This window comes from Aphelocoma coerulescens, chromosome 1 (genome assembly GCF_041296385.1).
Source record: "Aphelocoma coerulescens isolate FSJ_1873_10779 chromosome 1, UR_Acoe_1.0, whole genome shotgun sequence".
Lineage (NCBI taxonomy): Eukaryota > Metazoa > Chordata > Aves > Passeriformes > Corvidae > Aphelocoma > Aphelocoma coerulescens.
The window spans coordinates 102,622,134-102,644,642 of NC_091013.1; the positions used below are offsets into that span (position 1 = coordinate 102,622,134).

Sequence of the window (22,509 nt, forward strand, 5' to 3'; positions counted from 1 at the left end):
TGATTCAATATAATATTCTGCTTCAGTATTATTAAAACAAAATTGTTTAGCATTCAAAAATAAAATAGATTAGCATTTCTAGTCTAACTGAGATTTTCATTGTAATTGAGGAAAAAAGCACTCTTTGAAATTCCAGAATATCTTATGGGATACTACTTTCTCACTTGCTATGCTTCTGGGTCCTTATTAATGATAAATGTAAATAAGTAATACAAGCTAGTACCTCCAGAGGATGAAAATGAAATCTTCTAAATCTTGAGACAGATATTATTTCTGTACCTTCATACTTGAAAAAGAAACTGTGTTAGTTAGCAAAGGTCAACACATCACATAATCATGTCAGTAATCATTATATAACCTTTCTTTCTTCTTCATTCTGTTACAATAACACCTAAGTGCTGGATGACAATCATAACTGCCGTTTACAATTGCTTTTCATGCCAAAAAATCCTAATGTGCTTTAAGAACCTGTATAGAAATGTGGTTTGTAGAGATTATTTAATCTACCACTACTGTTCAGACACCTCTGGTTTGAAATTTGGCAACTGCTCAACATCCTAATGACACATAAAACTAGAAGTGAATAGGTGAATCACAGGTCAAAACATAATCAAGATGAAACCAAAGTTTCAAGATTATTAATAATAATAACATAACCAGAACACAGCAAGTTAACATACCTGTCTGAGGCAATGGTCTCTATGGAGAATGATGTGCAGCTTACCAGGCTCTGGGAAGTACATTATTTTCTTTGAAATGAGTCTTTCTCTTTCTCCATACCCTGCCAATGCTTCTGGAAAAAGTGGAAAAGGGACCAGGCTCTGGGATGCCTGTTCTCTGTCATATGAGAAGAAGGACTTGTAAGGACCTGTCTCACTTCACTCTTGTGAATTACCTCGATATAATCCATAAATTAGAGGCTTCTCCACACAGTCTGACCTTTAATGAACAACAGTTATCAAGACAGTGTCTTTTTAATATCATTCCATTTCATTTATGCTCCACCTATCATCTCACACCTGCAGTTAGTTATACACTGTCCTTTCAAAGGATTCCTAAAATCCCTTGAATCTAATTCCTAAAATGTCCAGGCTGTGACCCCGGAAATGGTCTTACATGTCTAGATATGGAAGCTGGTTATTCTGTGACTTCAGAACATGTATCCACATGCAGGACTTTGGGATTTAAGGCCTTGCTGCATTCTTTCACCTCCCACCCCTTTGCATTCGGTCTTTGCTGGAATAGAATCGAAGGTGTTTAGTACAAAGGCAAATGGCAGCAGCCTGTGCATTGCACCCCCTGCAGCAGAGCACAAAGACTTAACAAAGATCATGGCAGGGTTTATAATGACACTACTCTTGCTACTGTGAGTCAACAGACTGAGCCACACTTGTCACACACAAAATGCAGATGGGACCTTTCCTCTCCTCTTGCCAATATTAGGTTCTGGCAGTTTGCATACGTGGGGCCAAATCATTACTGGATGCTCCACTCGCACCTGCATTGCTCAGAATCTTGGCTCCAGGCCATATCTGCTGAAAAGACACAGATCTTAGTGTTGCTCTCATTGCATGCATGAACTGAGTCTGCACTGAGAACAGGCTGAGCTGTGCTTAGCTCGTTGCTCACTGATATGCTCATGCAGTGGAAAAGAAATATTTTTTAAAAATATAGGTCAAAATCACACCCGCCTCAGTTTCTTCATTTGGTGATTTAACTATTTAAAGTGCCAAGGCTTAAATGAACTACTGAAAAGTGAGATATAATTCTAGCTAGAGCACCATTACTATACTGAAACTTAACAGCCCACACATATTGTCATTCTGACACCTTGTTTTCATGTGTTCATAAATTTCCAAGGAAACAAGTTTTGAACTGGGCTTCTTTCAGATTTGGTGCCCTTTCACATGCTCGTTTTGGTTTTGCATTTTATATTCTGGCAACATGAACAGGAGTGTTTCAGCATTGCTTTATTACAGGGAGAGTGGGCATAAAGAGAAAATGAACTCCCATGGCTTATCAAAAAAAAGTGTTCCATTTTATGAGTTCTGGCACCAGGAAGACATAAAGGTAGAAAAATTGCAAGTGTCTTCATTGTGTGTTTTTGTGAATGAAAACATACATTTTGATGTATCTGGGACCTGGCTGTAAACAGGGCTCTATGAACACACATAGAATAAATAAAGTTTTACATAGGAATAACGTCTTCAACACATTTGGTTCAAAATCCTGCCAAATCAATAACAGTCTTTTCAATCATGATAAAGGTTTTAGGTTAGACATAAACATATATTAAATCATAAGGATATCTGAGTTTTGCCAAAGAAAAAGGTTTCCATTCTGCAGGGACTGCAGGGAGCTGCCTCTCCATACAATTTCTCCTTCCACAGAACCTCTGGCTCTTCTCCATGCCTGCCAAAATGCAGTGCTGGCCTTGAACGCATCTCTTGTGCTACCATTTGACACACCTACACAGTGTGAAAAGAAAACTCCAGCTGGATCACCAGAAGAGACTGGAAACCCTTGTTTTACCTTCTAATGTACCTGCTTTCTACCCTTCTTGTTTAATGAAAAGGAAGGTTTAGAAGTTGCTGGCTTGAATGGGAATAAGTGTCCAGCTGGTGACTCACTGCAGTATGCAGTCTCACAGACCTCCTCAGCATCCTACCAAGGCCCCAGGGTGCTTTTACACCATACAAGGTTGCTCCTTTACAAATTCTCACTAGGGTCTTTCCCAGCTTCTTCCAGAGCCAGCAGCCCCTCTGTTGCCTAGAGCAGGACTGACTCGGTACTGCAACTGTCCAACACCCAGCCCCAGCCACCTGCATCACTTACTCTGCCTCTTCCCTTCTTACCTTTGGCTAAAGCTCCCAGAGTGATTCCTGGGTTGCAGTTCGGTGTCATTACGTGATGGGAAGGCAAGAAATCATGGCCATGTGGATCAGCAAGGAGGCAGCTTGCAGTCCAGAGGAGCTGTGGGGCTGTGCTTCCCATTAGCCTTACACATTGAGCAGAAGAACAAAATGATGTCTGTGCCTTGTTGTTCTTGTACAGCATAGTGTTTAGCACTTCCTGTCTAAAGTTTGAAATTTCTTTCAGTGAGATCAAATGAGCCTATCAAGGGCAAGTTTTCAATGCCAGAAATACACAGTGAAATGCCCTTTACTTTTAATCAATGCTCCACAGATTCAGGCTGCATACTTACTCCCTCATGTTGTTTTAGAAAATCCTTTTTGTCTACCTTTCATTAAGTTTCCAACCACAGGGTCCCCACATACATATTAGAAATTCACAATTAAAACTTTCCATTCACATTCTATGAACCTTGATAATTATGGGATGTCTTTTCCATTATTAGACTAAAAAGTTTGACTCTTTTTCTTTTTACTTACTTTTTCTCAAAGCAGATCTGGTAATATGTTGTACATTCAAAAATATTATTTTTTACAGTTAACAGCCCGCTTTGCTGTGTCAGAGGCTATTGTTGCAATGGGTTATGTAGATTAGCACCATTCTTACTGTGCCACTTGATAAGGCATCTAATTTAACATGTGTTACCACTCTTCTGTTTGCATGCAACCACTGGGATACATATGTCTTTCCCTGAAGTGATTGATTTTCTGTTGATGAAAATTTACTGGAAATCCTGAGACTCCAGAGGCTGTTCAGCTGATGGCTCTGAGTCCTGAATATGGATTTTAAAATACATTATTTCTTTATTTCAATTTGCAAAAGAGGCACAGACAATCAGATCTCCTTTTAAAATGACACAGTAAAAATTACATACAAACTTAAGAGTGGTTGATTACGAGAAATAATTCCATTTGAGACTTTGCATATGATTGACATAGTCTGTGCTTTGATTAGATTAAAAAAATCTCCAGAGATAATCGCTCATAATGAATTGTTTATTATGTATATCTCTTAATTCTAGAGGGGTTAAGGATGAGTGAGCATGAAAGCCAGGGACAGAGCTTTATGCATCCCATAAACACTCCTTGCAGATATTTATACGTGTCCTCAAGCACCTCTGCATGAAATGCAGAAACAAGGACAATTACATTTCCTGAAAGACTTCTGCAGCATGGAAAGCACTTCTGCACATGGAAAGTGTTGGCTCTCTTGGATCTGAATCCTGCTATGGCCCCAGAAGCCAAGTGGGCAAGAGCACGGAAAAGACCAGCAGCACACTTGCACAGAGCAAAGGTGAAGCAACCCTTTCTTTGTGTCAGACAATTGCAGGCAAGGGGTGGGAGGTACAGAGCAGCCAGGCTATGGCCCATGCACTAATTTACCTCAGAGATGAAAGGCAAGAATGTTGTGCAGGGGGCTGGGAACAGCTACCAATGCTGATACGCCAGGGAATGCATATCTTCGGCTTTCTGCATGGCCTGTTCTCACTAGATGGACACTTGGAGGAGTATTTCTGTTCAGCAGGGTTTTTTGGGGTCAAAGCACCAAAAGGCAGTTTACCTATAAATACAGAATGACCTTATCAAGAATATTCAACTAAAAATTTCTGTACTTGGACCAATTACGCATTGAGCAAAGGTTTTCTTTTCCTTGCATACATCCTTAAAAGAATTCTTTAACAATTCTTTTCAGGGTCACAGACCAAAGTTCAAATTGCTTTTATTAAACATAAAAGGAAGATTTTGTAGCCAAGTTGTCTGCATACCTTTTTTTACAAGCTGGCATTTGAACAGTCAGCAGGTGCCTCTCCAGAGCGACAGGCGTGATATAGAGCTCTTAGAGCCATCTAATACCAGCACAAACACCATGTTTTACAGGCTGCCAGATGACTTAGACAAAGAGCCATGATAATGACTTCCCTGGCTCTGTAATAGCTCCATTTACAATTAGTGTCAGGAGGTAGCAGAGCTCAGTTTTGTGTACCAAGCTGACACAGTTTAAGTAGGACACTCTGCTGTATAAAACACACCTGGGCCACTGTCTGCAGAAATTCATGCCCTTGTTATACAATGGTGGCTACTTGGATTGTTGAAAAAGGCCTGCCTGAGTATTTTTGTACCTATGCATTTTGTTTGTAGAACACAGCTTAAAATTCCAGACTGTGGCTGTCAATTTGAATATTCACCTTTTGCTATCCAAGCTGCATAGATGAGACTTGAGAGTGGATTGATTCACCCTTGTGAGTGGGAAAAGTGCCAGAACTTATGAGGGAATTAGGTACAGTTGGAGCAAAGGTCTGCAGGGAACTTGGCAGTTCAGGATGCAGGGAATATGGCAGGTTTGGATACAGGGAGATGACACATTCACAGCCCACTCCTGGCCATAAGCCCAAGAGTGGGTTTTTACTATTTCAGGTGAAAAAAGTACCCTGGATGATGTCAGGAACTTCCATTAAAAATGTGTGAAAATAAAGACCATAATCAATAGTAATTTTCTGATAATAGCACCATTTTGCTTGGGTTTGGTCACAGGTATGGGATCACTGAGGACACACCATGGAGGTGTTTCCCTGATGGTGTGGGGACACATTACCCAGCAGTGCTTCCTAGCTCAGACCTGGATGTGCTGCAAACTTCCAAACATAATGTCCCCAGTCTTCAAAAGATATAATTTTAAGAACTTCAAATGTATTTTTTCTGCTTTCTAGTATTGGAATGCTTGGTTACTACTGTTTGTTCTTTCATTTAAGCAATATACACGGCCCCTCTTACCTTACTTCTTCCACCTAAGAATCAGGAGAAAGCTATTTCCTAAATGAGCAGAAGCTCTCACTGAAATATACAAAAAAGCATAAAATATTTCAGCTTGCCAGAAATTACTGAAAGGAAAACAAGAAATTGCCCCTGTTTTTATTTATTTTTTTATTTATTTGTGTGCTTTAAAAATGGAAAAAATCCTCTAAAAATCATCTTGTCAACCTGCTTATTATCTAAAACAAACCACAGCCACTATTAAGGTCATTTAAAATAGAGGAGTATGTAGAATTATTCTAATTTGGTGGCTAAAATGTATTATCTACTGTGAAAAAATAGTAGAAAGACACATTGAATATAATAAGAAGATCATCAAACTAAAAGAAATCTATTTTTCATCTAAAAATCAAAATAAATAAACAAATCCACACGTTTCAAAAATAAATACACTAAGCACACAAGTGTTAGTAAAAATCTGGAACTTTCCTAGTAACACAATGGAAGAGATTAAAAATAGAAACAATAATAAGAACACTTCTATATGTATTACATGAGATTACAACCTGTGTGTGTGTGCAGATTACAGGATATTTCGGGGATCTTAAGCCAAGCATTTAATCATATGAAAAGTACAAACAGCATATTTCAAAATAACATCTAGGAAGAGTGGACACCTACATACTGGAGAAATGTTTTTGAATCTCTTTTTCCTCACAACTGAAGAACAGAAAGCATACACAGAACGGGAGCCACCTGTGTCAAATTGACATTATAATATGGTAACTGGTTATTTCACAGGTCCAGAAAGCCACAGTCTGCTACTCTCTGTGACCTTGGGTTAGATTTTTTATGTAAACTGCTTTAGTGAGTTAAAGGGGTCTTTAAGCAGAGCTCAGGAAAGAGATGAGCTTCCTCAGCATTAGCCAGCTCCATGTCCTACACTCTCTTATCCCCTTCAATGCTTCTTTTCCTGATCAAACAGTCACCATGACCTTCCCCACCTGGAAGGTCCTCTCTTGTAACCTTTAGGCACACTGACTTCTGGCCTACTGTTGATGTGTATGAGGCTACAAAGAGTTTGAGACTCCAGAACTGAGAGCACTTGCATAAGAGGGAAAATACAGCCACACACACACACACACACAAGCACTGCCTTTGAAGATTTGCATAAAATTATTCAGGTGTAGAAACCCTAGATCTTTTCCCTAAAATAGCTCTTGGCATACTTATCTTTAGGGACTTTTCACCTTGTGGGTGTAATTCCTTAATTAATTACTTCATCTTCTGTCTACAATCCTGCAAACCTCTTTGCAGATCTGTTAAAATACAGTTACATATTCATGTGATCCAAGCTTTGTGGGTTTTATTCATAACAATATGGATTATAATCACAGTTCTTTTGAAGTACAAGCTCATCAACACACCTAGCCAGCACAGGTTGCTGCTTAATATAAAAAGATAAGTAGCAATGAGCTTGAAGTTTCAAAGAAAGACATGTTTAAATGTATGCCCCATTAAAAGTAACTCTGCCTAGTTGTGCAAATGCTGCACTTCATTCATAATTAAGGTAAGCTTTTACCTCCCTAATGCAGTTTATGGAAGACAAATATTTATGCTTTTCTGCACTCACTAAGATAGAGGCAGCCCCTACAACAATGGTGAAGGCTGCATCTCAAGATTCGGGTTCTGTGTGCTGTCCAGGGCACATGGGAAGTACACTCAGTGCCTGTTCAGTAAAGATTTGATGTCTAAATTTATGGCAGCTAAGAGGCTGATCTCCCAGGTCTCCTTGAAGCAAAACAAGTTTGTGTACATACCCGTTTAGCTGGGAACCTTTGTGCAAAAGGAGGCCTCTGAGCAGCCGTCAGCCGACGTGGGCATTCAGGTGCAGCTGTGGATGCACCCAGCAAGTATAAACACAAAACCAAGAGGTGAACAGGAATCTTTTCAGGTTGAAGTTTCAATCTGGAGAAGATGGAATGTGAAAGAGTTTCAAGATGACCAAATGAGACACTGTAGGAGCAAAAACTAATATTTAACAAAATTTTGTCCAGCCTGCTCCCTTCTATTAACCAAGTTGTGCATATTACCTTCAGCCCTGCACTGTTCAGATGCTGGATGACTTTTAAGGAAATAAAGATTTCCCCCACATCTTTTCTTCTTTCTTCTGCTTCTTGGTTTTGAGATTCAGAAAGACGTGATGATGTTGGAAAGCTAAATCAAAGGAACAAACGTGTCTGACAGATCTCCCTTGGCTGATATTCTAATTGCTTGCAAGTTTTGCACATGACATTAAAGAGTATCCCATTTCACGTCCTGAGATTAGAAACTTCACTATTATGACAGAAATTCTTATAAAAGATGATGCTTGTAAAGAAAGATGTGCTTACTTGAGTAGCTTTGGCAGCCAGTGTGCTTTGGCTGCTATGAAACTAGTGTGAATGTCACGGATTTGGCTCCATTCCCAGCTCTTTTGTGAATTTGCCCAAAAATTATCACTCAATCTAGTCCTCTTGTTTTGTTTCCTCAGTGGTGCCAGGGTTGGGACTGTTCACACACAACTTTGCAAACTACCTAATACAGTGGGTCCCTATTACAGCTAAGGAAAGGAAAAAAAGGCAAATCCTCTGTAGGCTTTTGACCATAAGGCAGAAATTTTAACCTCATTCTGTATTCAGTGGGGAACCAATGGAGAACAGAGCACTAGGGAAATAGATTTGCCTGTGTTTCTAAATAGACAAGTTGCTGCATTCTATCATCATGGGCTGTTTTCAGTCTGAGTAGCTGTATTTCCAGATAATGAGGCACAATTTCTCCAAAGCAGCTTTAAATCTTGCTGCAGATGATGAAATTTTTCAATGCTTTTCATTTTCTTGCTTGTGTACTGCAAAAAAACAGGAGAACAATAACAGGAAGCTGATTGGAAAGATATTGGGGACTATCGGGGGCTTCAGAAAAAAATTACAGATCCTAAATATGCTAATACCTACAGTTTGCTAAAAGCAGCATTTTTGTGGCATTTACTTTAGTGCACCCTTTTCATTAAAGAAAACTTTATGGGAGTTAAACTTTAATGCATTTTTTGTCTGTGTTGACAATTTGGATGGGTCTTGGGATTTGTTTGTGTATTTGTTTATTTATTTCCTCTTAATTGGATTATAAATGGTCACAGAGCCAATTCAGTCTCTAGAGTCTATAATTTAATGATGTTCTGAACCTCTTTCTGAAAGTTACCCACAGAGGAGCTGTACTGAGAAAGATGCCACCTTCTCTTTTCATAGTGTAATTCAACTTTACCTGCCTCACAATAAATTAATTTACAAGGTCCTCCTATAATTTAAATGAAATGTGAAAATTATCCCTTTCCTGACTTATTTTCAGGAAGCTGAATCAATATAATTTAGGAAATTAAATGTTGCTCTGTTGCCTTTAGACAGCTGATCTTAAAACCAGCCCCAATTCCTTGTTTTCTCTCCTTTGCTACCAAAATTTTTGTACTTTGCATAACTCAGAAACCACCCATATTTTACCAGTGCCAGATTGGCACATATCAGAAATTAAAATTAATCCATAATTAAGTGCAGATAAGGTACATGCAGAAGCAGCACAGCTGCAGCCCTGACAATATTGCCTAATTTATTGCATTCAGAGAGATAGAATTATTTCATGTGCTATGTCAGGTGGACTAGGAGACAGAAAACAGGCCCTGGACCACTAGTAAGAATGAAGCCTTTGAGGCTTTCACCTCTGAAGAAAGATTGACACCCCGGAGAACACCAGCATGAGAAGGGATTTCTGATATAGTAAGTCATAACAGATGTGACGGCACCCAAAGAAAGTGCTTCCTCCCATGAAGCCCTGCTGACACAGTCATGTTTTGGACTGCTCCTGTAAGAAAATTTTCAGGGGGGGGTGAAGTTTAAAAGCAAACTGTCAAACCCACAAGGCTGTGCTACTGTAGTTCAATGAACTTAAATATTAGAGAGATTTAAAAAGACCGAAAGATTTACAGCCCCATTATACTGAAAATAGATGCAATTTTTATGTTCTTGAGTTTTGAGGAGCTTTAAAAAGTTTTCTCCTATCATTTGGGGCTTCTATGCAGTATAAGGAAAGCCTCATCAAAAGAATGAGTGTCTGGGTCAAGACAAAGCCGTAATTCCCAAGCTGTTGGAAGGAAAAGAGATAAAGACAGAACTAGGTCAGAGACCCAGTGTTACAGCTCTGCAGATTTGCTTCTGGTGCTCTTTTTGGTATCCAGGGAACAGGGAGAAGAAGCCTTGTGCTCACCTCCAACAACAGGTGCTGCCCCAGCCTATCAACCACCCACCTTCAGCTTCATTTAAAGCTGCAGCTGGCCTGATTTTGCAGTGCTGTGGTACAGGCAAAGCTATCAGGAGGTCATCACCACAGGACTGCACAGAGCAATCTGCTATTTCAGGTAAGTCTTTTTGCCTATACCTACAGACACTCCAGCATTCACGCGTTAGTGATAAAAGGTTTCCAAATACAGAAATGCCAAACTGGTGGCCACCAAAACCACTGGAATGAACAACTTAATTTGCTGTATGTGATAATGAACTACCTTGCGGTTCTTAACTGGTCTTATTTTTTTAATTCAACTCTAGGCAACTTTGAAGCAAAATAAAAATGAAGACAGAACACAGTAGGAAGATAATGATCAGCATAAAGTAAGTAAATAGTCAAATCAAGTTGCAATCATAGGGTACAAAATAAGAGTTTTACATAAAACCAAGAAAGAGGAGAACAAGGGAGTAAAGGTTCCTATTGCATTGGTTATTAAGAGTACCTGAAACCATGAGACAGGCAGAGGACAGAAAGATTAGTCTACACCTCAGATAGCTTACATTTCAAACTGAACTGAAAACCCTAAAGAGGTTTTCAAAAAGGAGAAGCAAGTTCCCTATTTAGAAAATAATGCAGGTGACACTAAATACTTGCATGACTATAAAAGATGGGCATCCAAAATTGTTTACAGAGTTCAAAACCTTGCCATATCTGTCAGCTGCATGTAACAACTGTTTAGAAGTTTTAAAATTAAGCAAATGGAAAACCCCACAGCATGTTACAGATTATGTGGATTTAGTGTTTCAGAAGTTCTAGATAAAATGATGACTTGTCTAGGCTCTGCTCATCTTTTTAATTACCTTTTTGGTCTCATGGATGAGATCAAGCTCAGAATTATGGAAGTACTTATGGAGGTACAGTCACTGTGAACCAGACTTCAAGCTATCGGGAGAGTGACAGAAGTTAAGCCATAAACAGTCACTCCTTTATATTCAGAATATATATTAGTGAATCACCATCTATGCCTTATTTCTAAGTCACAAAACACAGCCAAATGCTTTATGTTACTTTGCACATCACGCAGCATCACACTAAGCCCTGCTCAATTCCCCTGCATCCATCTCTTACCTGCTACAGTAACTTGCAGTGATTCTTTGTCTGCTCTGTCAACCCCTCGAATTGCATCTGCCTGAGACTGAAGCTTCCCCAGCCCCTTAGGAATAGCAGATTTGTCTGCAGCGTTAATATGTGACACAGTACACCTGGATGTAAGTGAAATACCAGCCCGACATGTTCCTCCAGTCTCCAGATCGCCTTGTAAAGGGCTCTTATATAACCTTGTGAGGTCATTTCAAAGCACTGCTGAAAATTAAAGGATGTTGGCAGCCAAGCTGAAAGCAAGCACCCTCAGAAATGCACCCATTTTAGAACCAAGCGCACTTGAGAAGGACCAACCTGAGGACATTATGTTTAATCCAGTGAGGGCATTTTTGCCAATTTACTTTTATAGATGATTTGTCCTGTACTATTTAAGTTAGCAACAGTACCCACATATAGAACCTTCCTATTCTGAACCTATGGAAAGATTAAGCAGAATTTTGCAAAGGTTATCTGTTTACACAAGACCAAACTAACGCAAGAGCTACACACACCATAACAAAGAAGACTCAGAAGGGTAGATGGCTGAACTGAACAAAGGCAATGGGAATGTTTGTCTGCACTGAAATCTCCAGCAGCCAAAAGCAATACTTGAGACAAATTTTTCAAATTAGGTGGCCTGAAGTTAAGCACCCGCATTCATATGTAGTCAGTGATGTGAGTGATTTGAGCTATGAAGAGTTCAGACAACCACTGCTTATACTGGAATCACTCATCAAAAATCAGGTCATACACTTCTCAGCCTACATATAGATTTAATGCCTAAATTAGGAAGGAAATTTTGGAAGTCTTGAGTTCCGAATCTTAAAAATACTTGAAAACTTTAACAGAAACATGGCGTCAAATCTTCATATATGGTAAATCAGCATAGCCCTATTGGCATAATGAAAAAGCATTGATTTTTTAATGAGCTGAAGATCTGGCTTTGCAGTCTGCTGTGGCATTTGTGTGTCCATGTATGGATAATATCTCTGTATTGGCAGGGAGAGCTGGAGAGAAACAAGGGAACAGTCCCAGAAAGCAGGAGTTATGGGTTCAAGCCAAGATCTGCATCCAATCTGCTGTGCTATCTTGCACACATCACTCTGTAATTCTAAACATTTTCCCAAACAAATCTTCACCTTTAGATACCTGTTTAGACTGTAAAACTCCTCCTACTATGCAGTCACACAATGCTGAGCAGAAACAGATTCTAAGCTCAGTTTGTGCTCTCACCTGTTATTCCAAACACTATCAATATTAAATATATCTGAATTTATAAAACCAGCCCAAACTCTCTGACTTGGCTGTGTAAAATGTGCCCCTGATTCTGCAAAGAAAAAATACACCTGACAAGCCTTGAATCTGCATCTGCCTATGTTTGCACAGTCTCCATGTAATGGATGTAACTGCACATGAAATGTTACAATGACAATAAATACACATAAATCTACTAAACTGATGAGCATTCAGTCAGACCTGATTAATGATGCCCTCAAGAGCAGCACCAAGCTGCATTTTCGTCCTTAAAAGTGAAAAGCAACAGTTTTAAAGGACATGAAGGACAGAGCCATTTCTCTTCAGAGCCCTTGAGAAATATTTCCAGCATGATTCTTCCCATCAGTACAAAAGCACTGAGTGGCAGCCAGAACTCCAGGAGGTACAAAGCCCCATCAGCTACACCACAGGAGGGACAGGAACACAATCTCTGCACCATGGTAAATAAAGGTGCTATCCAGCACCTGAACAGAGACTTACAGGAGAACCCCACACCCCCACAGCTACCCTGGAGCACCCCCACAATAAAGTGAGCAGCTCTGCCCTTCAGCCTCATACAGCCTGGCAGGAAGTCTCCACAAGGTCCCGACCAGAGCTGGCTTTGATCCGGACAATGCAAAGGAACACAAGCTCTCATCTGCCCATTCATGCAGGCGTGGCTAAAGAAATGCACTGAGCTACAGTCAGCTGGGGAATCAGCTTTAAGGACTCCTGTAACTTATCCTGTGCCCAGACCAGCAGCTCTCTCTGCTAATCACATGCAAGTTTATGCTGCCAGTGTTATTTAAATGGTCTGAATTGGTTTTCAGAGTATTTAATAAATATTCCCTGCTGGCATAAAAGGAATTGAAGAGCTGGAGATCTGAAAGAGCCAAATATCCCTTTTGGCACCTTTACTCTAATGATGCAACTGTGTCTCTGTCAGTCTCTGCCAGTCTCAGCAGACTGGCATTAAAGTGATGCTTTGCACAGGAAAAAGTAAATAAACAGATTATGTTCCATCTGATGCATAAATAGTGTGATTTTTATTAAAAGCCACCAAATGCAGCTTCAAAAAGCAATGTGTTGTATTCTGTGATTCATTTGCAAACCATTGGCCGAACAATAAAATCTGTCATTGTGAAGTATTTTTTATTTAAATAATATGTGGAAATAGATTTCTAATTGTTTTCTTCTGGGAGGACAAAGGAGTTCTGATAATTAGGCCACCTAGCTAATTACTAATCCTCTTCAAATATGGCTAATAGTCTGGTTTGTCAACATAGTTTAATGGAGATGGAAATGAAACGTGTCTAATTTTCCTAGCCACAGGACTTTCAGAAATGACAGAGGTGTTTTTCCTCCCTTTTCCTACTGAAGAGCAGATGTACCATAGGTCATGGCAAGATCCTGGGCACAAGCACAACTAAGTTTTGATATTGAGCACTGTTAGGCTTCCTTATCCCTGCCCTGGTCTATGCCCTTGTGAGGTAATTGTAATACTAATTCCAGGAATAGATATTAATTAATTTCACTTTTGAATTCCTCATTGTTGCACAATCTCATAAAATAAAAACAAGCAAAAGCAACCACTAAATTTTGGCTACTTGCTACAAAAGGGACTTTATAACATGGCAGATGTTTAGCTTTCGTTCAAAAAAGCCAGCTGTGGAGATTTTCAGCATGACAAATAATTCAATTTTTTCAGTGCACAGTGTTTTTGACAAAAGACTGACCCTCAAGTCATGTCTCTTTTCTGGTCTAAAGGACAGTGCAATGGTCTGGGACCCAGGTGATTTTTACCCTATTTTCCCCATTCTAGTGTCATCCTTGAGGTGTATCACTTTCCTTCTGCATCCTGTAGTCACCAGCTGCAAAATTCAGGTAAAGCTAAAAAATTCCCTTGTGAAGGAATGAAATTACCCCCCCCAAATTGCCCCCTCCAAATTGCTACAGAGAAGTTAGGCCCTATTACCCACATTAAAAAAAAAATGGAGTCAACACTAACAAGATCATGGAAAGACCAATTACTCTCTAATACACACATATTCATTCATTTTACCACAAAATCAAGGATAATATAAAGACCAGTTAGGGACCTTTAACGAATCAAAAGGAAGATAAAATTAAATATTTTCTAATGCATAGTCTTCTTTTGTCATTATTAGATTGTCAGAAATATCATCCTAAGTTTCTTTTCTTTTTTACATTCTTCTAAGTCTGCACTTTTAATAGGTGTTAAGGATAAAATTTCACAGACCTAACTTACAGTCTTCAATGGATGAAGCTGAATACTTTTATTACAGTTTAATAAATTGTTAATATTGAAGATGAATAATCACATAACTACTGTCATGTAACCCCCTAAAAACCATTACAAAAATATGCTTTCTGACAAAATTTCAATTTATTATTAAAATATATAGACTTGCCCCTATGCAGGCAAAGGTAATTTTTCTGATATTACTATTTCTAATAATAATTTTGTTTACAATAAAACCATATTTTTTTCTAAGAAATGTCAGCTTTCATTCAAATAAAACACTCTGAAGTTGCATCCACTTGTTTTACACTGCTTTACATTCATTAATGGATATAGCAGAGAAGTATTATACTCGTACTCGGAGGAGACTGAAATCTTGGACACTGCTTTACATGGAGACATACAGAAGCCAAAAACCATCCATGAGCATGGTTATGGCTATCCTGGGCTGGCCTTCAGAATCCTCCATCGAAGTTTGTACTTCCATACCAAGGACTCATACTGCAGCAGCTTCCTGGTGGCAGATGTGTAATTCCACACTGAGTACAGTGCAGGAGTTTTCTTCAATGTTAGAAACTCATTTGAGTTCGCACATCTAACTTCCCTCCAAATTAACACTGGACATGTCCATCAAAGCATGTTACAATTTTATGAAACTCTAGTGCAGCCCCATTACTCACTAGCATGTTTCATCTCACTCTCCATCTCCTATTTTTAAGATTTCATTTCAGAAAACAAATGCACACATTTATAGGTTGTGCAGTCCCATGACTGCAGTATTGCTATTGATTTCTTATGTGACAAACCAAACACATATACTCAGCAGGATCTGGGCTGGTGTAAAGATTTCTGAAAAATTCCACTTTTCGCTTTATTAAGAATGTTTGGGGAAATAGCCTGGTGGTTTTACACAGGATACATTAAAACTAGAAAATAAGGCTCACTCAGCTACAGCTTTGTTTCTGTTGCTAAGCTGTCTTCTCATCAGCCAGAACCTGATCTGGAAGTCCTTTGGGGGACTTCAAGAGCCCAGCCAAAATCTGGGGAAACCTCACTATTCAAATTTATCATTTTCGGTAGAGCTAAGCAGAAACTACTGAGGTGCCATATAAAAACCAACAAAACAACCAACCAACTAACCAAAGACAACATCATCATCAACACTAAACCAAAACAAAACCAAACCCCAATCCACCAAAACCTAGGGATATCATCTGCTTTGTTTCCTCCTGCCTTCATCCCACCATTTTTTTCATATACCAGGTTGTTTCTTTTCTTTCCTGAGAGCAGTTATTGTTTGATCATAATCTTGCTGCTCTCCTAGCAACCTGATTAATGTAAGCATGTTTTTACTTTAGGTTCTGTGTGTTCAAGATTAAGCAAACTGTTGCAGATGTTCTAAAAATGGTTAAATAAATAATTTTTAGAGTATTTTCATGATTTGTCCTGAAGCATTGTAACATCTCAGACTGCCAAAACATGAGCCAGGTCTCAAGGTTCCGTTCATATCAATGGGAAATAAAATGAGATTTAACAAAGGCAAAAAGATGAGCTTGAAACCTTTCTAGTAGAACAATCATTTGGATGATAAAGAGATGTGAACTGGGAATTCCTACAAGAGATAATTGAAGAAAGGAATGCTGTATCAAAGGCAATTTTTCTTCTGTTTCTTTATAAGAAGCTGGCAAAAACAAACTCAAGTATGCTTCAAAGTAAACATCCTATGACCTGTGATGTTTTATTGTGTTCTCATGCAATCAAAATGTCCTTCAGAATAGGCAAGATCTGGATTTTTTAAATGTAAAACAAGCAAGCAAACAAACAAAGCAATGAACCCAGAGTCCTTTATACAAGGAGAAGAAGGTGATGTTCATCCTGAAGAGAAGAACAAAGGACAAAGGGACTGGAAGCAAATACCTGTATTCCAATGAACATGGAACACAACCTGTTGCATCAAAAGACTGTATATTTTTAAAGGAATTATAGAATTCCTTGAGAGCTTTTAATTGGGTATACTGAGAGCATTGCACATTGCTTGAGAACACTGTAATTGCATATGTAAATGTTCTGAAGTGCATTGCCATGAGGGCATCCCTTCTGTATGTCCAGCCAGAAGGCAGGAAATACTGGCCAGGGCACACTTTGGGATAGTGTTTTGGAAACCACACGGTGCACCTGGTGATCAGTAAAGCTCAGGGTCTGAATGGAAATACATTGCTCCACTTTCAAGAGCTTCCAGTATCCTAGGACATAACACAGTACACACTAAGGAAAAGCAAACTGAGCTCTCATGCCTTTTTCAGAACTTCCAGGTGGAGAAAGGCCAGAGCCTCTTTCCTAGGGCTTTTCTTGGATCAAACACAGATGTCTGGCACAAAATGTACATTTGTGTTTGTACTGGACGCCAAGCTGAAGCTTAGCTTTTCTTGATTTCTCTTCAGCCATTCATCATAGGGATGGTCAAGTAATTTCTCTCTCAAGAGCTCCTTTATCAGTTTAAGAACACCTGACCTCTGTTCAGCCCACAGATCCAGGAGGGGAAGAAAAGTGCAGACAGAGATGCCTGCAATTTACAGGCTGAGCCCCACAAGCTCTCGTGCACAATGGGCAGCTGAGCCTCCAACACCTTGGGCACAGAGCCTGGCCCCTGGCCCTCAGTGCCCCAGTCTGAGCCACAGCAACTGCAGCAGCAGCAATGAAATCAGCCACTCAAGTGGCTCCTGCTGCCTTCCCAAGTGGGCACGGCCGTAATCACCAAAGTCACGTGCCAAACGCTTTTGTTGTCTGAACTGAAAACTGCAGGGGGAGAAGGAATATTTAGGGACGACAGCACCTGAAAAAGAAACGTGTGGAAGCAGCATCTACCACTGCATTGTGTTCTGCTATTTGGAGTCCCTCTGGTAAAAAAGAGATAATGTTAACTTTCAGCAAACAATGTGAATAGAACTAAGAATTCCTGAATCATTTCTAAATTCCCAAGTGAAAGCTGCTATATTTAATTTCTTATTACAAAATATGCAAACAATAACAGTTACAAACAGTTACGAGATCCTGAACTCCTAGGCAAAATGCCTAAAAATTGCATCTTCATTTTCAAAATAATTCAATGGCTACATGCAGTATTTCAATATAACAGACACCCCAAAAAATTTACTATATGTGTGTGTCAGACTTAACTAGATGTTCTTCCTAGACATTAAGGATTGAAATACAAACCTACAAAGCATTTACTATCAGTATACTAATACTACCTTTTACTTATCTACTATTATTATTGTTGACAGAACAAGAGCTGTGTTAACAATGTCAAAGAAGTAATTTGAAGAAATATTTAATTTAAAATTCCGAAACATATAGAAAATAGTAAAATAACTTTCCTAACATTTTATTAAAAGCTCCAAGTGAATTGATATGTTGAAATATAGTCAAATATCTAAGTAGAGTTTAAAAGCCACTGCACATTTTAATAAAGGTCTTGCCAAACAGTGTAAGACTCTGCAATATTTCAACATAATATCTTGATTGCAAAATGTTTGAGTTCTTCCTATAGCTCTGTGGAGAGTCAAAAACTCACACTTCCATCCCTTCCTTCCTATTAAAAAATCTACCCAGATAATTTGATTTTTGAATAAAACCCCTAAAATTCTTCTGAAAGGGATTGAATCGTTATGGGGAATTGCAGACAAAATTGAAGATAATTGATTTTTATGCATGAAAATTTAAATTAAGGCAGTTCATGTTTAGAGTGACAGAATAGAAGTGTGCCTGTTGAGTTAACACATTGCAAAATTCAGCTCTGATTAAACTCATCCAGATTTGTATAAGGGGCTAGCCTAAGATAGGCTTTTGAGGGATAAAGCAAAACTGAAGTTCATCACATTTCACATTCACTCACATACCAAAACATGTGCTGGCAATCAGGAAAGCAAGCCTTTTGCTGGAAGATTGTTTCCTGATTCCTATTCCTTCAGATTTTTGTGTGAATTTTAATATTATATATACAAGAATAAAAAATAGATGGAAATATTTTCCCCAGAAAAGCTCAGACTGTGTTTCATAATTTCAAAGTCCATTTTACAGCCTTTACTGGGTGAAAATAAGGAGCTTCGGTAAAAATATAAAACTGTGGACTACAACAGAGTATGACTGAATTCCTAAAACACCTCCTGTTTGGACTATGGGAAAAAAATATAAATTATCAGAGCTTAAACATCACAGAGTATGAAAGCACTAGACTAGAGATGGCCAAGTTACGTCAGTCAATCCCCAAGTCACTTTACTATTAGATAAAATATTGTCACGTTTTTATATTGCTATACCTTTCTACAACATTTTGCTGGTTTGCAATTGTAAAGTGTTGGCAAGTGGAGAAAAGAGCAGGAATTTTATGGAGACTTCAATGGAATGAGGTAAATCTAAAATACTCTCCAAGAGCTGTGTGTCAGGATGTGCTGGTGCACTTCTAGTCCATGAGAAACTGCACCATGGTTCCTTATCCTGTCGTACCTTCAGACTGAAGAATAACAGTTTGGACTTTTTTCCCCAACCAAAAAAAATTGTAAAAGATGAATAATACCTTAATGGAACTGTAGCCCAAGCTTACCAAAACACTTAATTTATTCAAATCTTTATTATACACATGCACACAACATAATATAGAAGTGTGAATAAAACAATGCAGAATCAAAATGTTAACATTAAGAGAAAATACAGCAAAAATATTTCCAAAGAAAAAGCACAAAATGTGTTTTTCATCTGAACATTGATTAAAATGTTTTTTTCCTGCAAAATATTTTTATTCATTCACATAAGTATTTGAAATAGTCCATCTCAAACTATTTTAACTACTGCTAACTGTAAATGTACATTTGAAAGCTAAAGCAACATGCTGGCTTGCTGTACTTATTTTATATAAAAGAAAGCATCTTTGCCAGCAACTTATTTCTTACTCTAGCTCTTTCTGGAATGTGACTTGTCCAGCACAGCATAACAGCAGAGCTTTGAAGCAGAAGGAAAGAGAGGAGCGAAAAATACTAAAATACCTTGAAGGCACAGAAAATCTGGTACTAAAGCCAATGGCACAATATCTGCACAATCTAGAGGATCAACAAGGCAGAGAAATATTTTCTTGTGGTGCAAGGGTGAGCTGGAAGCAATTAGGAAAGAACAACCTCTCAGTGCTACTTACAAGCATGAAGCAACAGTCATGACTAAAGCACAGTGAATCGGCGCCTGCCACAGCCAGCTGCCATTTCGAAAGTGCTGCTCCAACAGTGGTTTGTGGAAGGAAGCCTGAGATGGATAAATGTCTGCAGGAGCCCCAGGGACATGCAACTGCTCTAAGGACATTAAAAATAGCAGTGTGAATTCCTGCTCTGACACCACGGCTAGCGGACAGCTCCTTGGCCCCAAGTTAGTTACAAACTGATATTAAAAACCTGGGAAGCCCCTTAAAGTCTCACTCTGGGCCAGCCAGGCAGATCCCACAGGCTCCTTGGCTAGAGGCTGAATGCTGATGAGCAAAACCAAGAAGAGGGATATAGTTTGGGGATAAAGCAGAAAATGAATTTGCTGAATAGAAAGCTCTGCTTGGCCTCCTTAATCCTTGCAGGTTGGGAGTAATTGCAGTGATTCCATAAAGCTCAATCACAGAGGGTGCAGTGGTTAGATGGTCATGTCTTTGGCAGGTAGTGGTTCATATTAATAATGTTCCAGGCTTTCAAAAGCAGCCTGTATGTCTAAATCAATTACTTCCCGCAGCCCTTGTGTGTGGTAAGCAAGCAATGCTATCTCTTTCCTGAGATAAGGAAACCAGAAGGAACTGAAATCGTTACAACAGGAATGTGAAGCAGACAGGACAAGGGCCCCATATTTCTTTTGTTTAGAGTTGTGCTTTGAAGAATTTCTCCAGCCTGTTTCTCTTTCTCCTTTTATGTTATTCATTGTTATCTCTTCAGATTTCAAAAAGTGAGTTAAGCACCAGAAAATGTGCAGAGCTGCTGAAACACCACCTAAAAGGGCTCTGTAAGCCTTAAGAACCCTACAAGGGCTTCACTACAAGAGAAACATTTCATGCTTTGGCCTTGCCATTTAAAAAGGCCATCAGATGATATTTGCAAAGAAAAACATGAAAACCACACAAAATGCAAACTTCTATTTAGAATGAAAGCTGATACTCAAACGTACCTAGAGTAGCTGCAATGTTGAATAAAGCATTCAACATTGACAGTGATTTGATACTTGACATCATTTTATCTATGAAAAATATTAAACTTTTTCTATTAATCCTCAAAATTATTTCAAGGGAGTCAATTTAATAATGAGGACAATCTCTGTGGCTGGCCCAGTGTAAGACTTTCCAGAGGGCTTCCCAGGTTTTTAGGATCTGTTTGTAACTTGGGGCAAAGATCTTTCCACTAGCCTCCTAGAATGGAGCAAGATGTGTGCTTCTGAGGGGACTAAGAAGATTTATTCTCTTATTTCTGAGCAGCATGATTTGCTCAGCATTCCCACTGGACATGCCCATGCTTGCCCTTGCAGTTTATCCAAGGGTATCTTTGCTAAAAAGCACAGTGGATGGAATTCCAGCTCTACTGATGCTGATGGCAAAAACTCCCAAGTATTTTGATGAAACTCGCCTGGTATTAATTTCCTGAGTCACACTACAATTTTGGTCATTATTTGGGGGAAAAAAATCAAAATCTGCACAATAACCTTTGTGACCAGATGGGAAAACTATTACAGTACATCTGTATGTAATACATCTGGTTTGGGGTGTCCATGCATGCAGTCTATAACTCAGGGGCATTATAGAATAATTCTCTATACTGTAGAGATATGTGAATCAGTATAGAAGCAATCCAACTGCGGTAGTACAGGCATCTACCCAGTCAAGACTGTTTAAAAGTAGCTCAGATTTCTGTGTGCTTTGTATATTATGCAGTGAAGCTGTTCCCTCTCTGACAAAAAAATATTTACATTAAACCCCTTTTATCAGGATGATATGTAAGCTTAATTACAATGTAAACATAATCTTATGTTACAACAAAGACTTCTAATTGGATGTTATAAGAAAGACTTCTTTTACTGGTTTGCTACAAATCCACTCCACCTCTTCTTAGTATCTGTTCTGTGCTGGCAACAGATAACTTGGGTATTTTAAAAGCAATAGGATTTACTAAAAATGTCCCTCAGCCCAGCATTATTTCTACTTTAAGTCAGAGACCTACAGAAAGAATTGAAAGATGAGGATCTTTTCTATACTTTGACAAAAAGCCATGCTAAAAGTATTGATAAAACAATAGGAGAAAAATAAATCAAGAAATATCTCCAAAGTCTAGCATACAGGGTGTTTCATTGTTCTAAAGCAATTTAAAAGAGAAAGTTGGTACAGAGCTCAATTATTGCCTTGAGTGCAGTACCAGTATTGCTCATGTCTTCGAAGAACTCTCTGATTTTTCCCCTAAGTTCATAAAGCTGCTGTAGGCTGCCTAGGAACTGATAAAGAACTTCACTTTCTGAGGCTAAATGTGATGTCCACACCAGAAACAGCTGTGTTAGGAGGTTCTGACAGATTCCTGTTGTCCCAAGGGTCATTTCTTGGTGAGGTACATTTATTCCTACCACTAAAATGATGCAGGCAGAACCCTCAGCTTGCACAGATGCTTTGTGCAGACTTGTCAGGGAGCATCCTGGGCATCCTAACCAAAATTTATGTCCTAATTTCAGGGGAACTATGCCATAAGCAGCCACTTCCCCACAATGTGGCTCTGGAATCTTCTAGCCCAGAAGAGTGCTTGAGCTGCTGAAGGTGTAGGTAAATCCAAGCAACCGGCATGAGTGCGTGTGTCATGTAGGAAAACTCCAGAGGAGTTAGTG

The 22,509-nt window shown here is 38.9% G+C and overlaps 2 long non-coding RNA genes across 3 annotated transcripts; one reads left to right on the top strand and one right to left on the bottom strand.

Moving 5' to 3' along the window:
* Positions 1-7,489: 7,489 nt before the first annotated feature.
* Positions 7,490-11,151, bottom strand: LOC138113594 (uncharacterized). Of its 2 annotated transcripts, none has more exons than XR_011152281.1 (3): positions 11,103-11,151; positions 7,757-7,880; positions 7,490-7,631 (listed from the first exon to the last, which is right to left on the bottom strand). It is a non-coding gene; the product is annotated as an uncharacterized lncRNA (long non-coding RNA). The 2 variants fall into 2 exon arrangements; XR_011152276.1 differs by lacking the exon at positions 11,103-11,151 and adding an exon at positions 8,057-8,544.
* Positions 10,033-11,199, top strand: LOC138113591 (uncharacterized). Its single transcript, XR_011152273.1, has 3 exons — positions 10,033-10,107; positions 10,295-10,357; positions 11,112-11,199. It is a non-coding gene; the product is annotated as an uncharacterized lncRNA (long non-coding RNA).
* Positions 11,200-22,509: the final 11,310 nt, after the last annotated feature.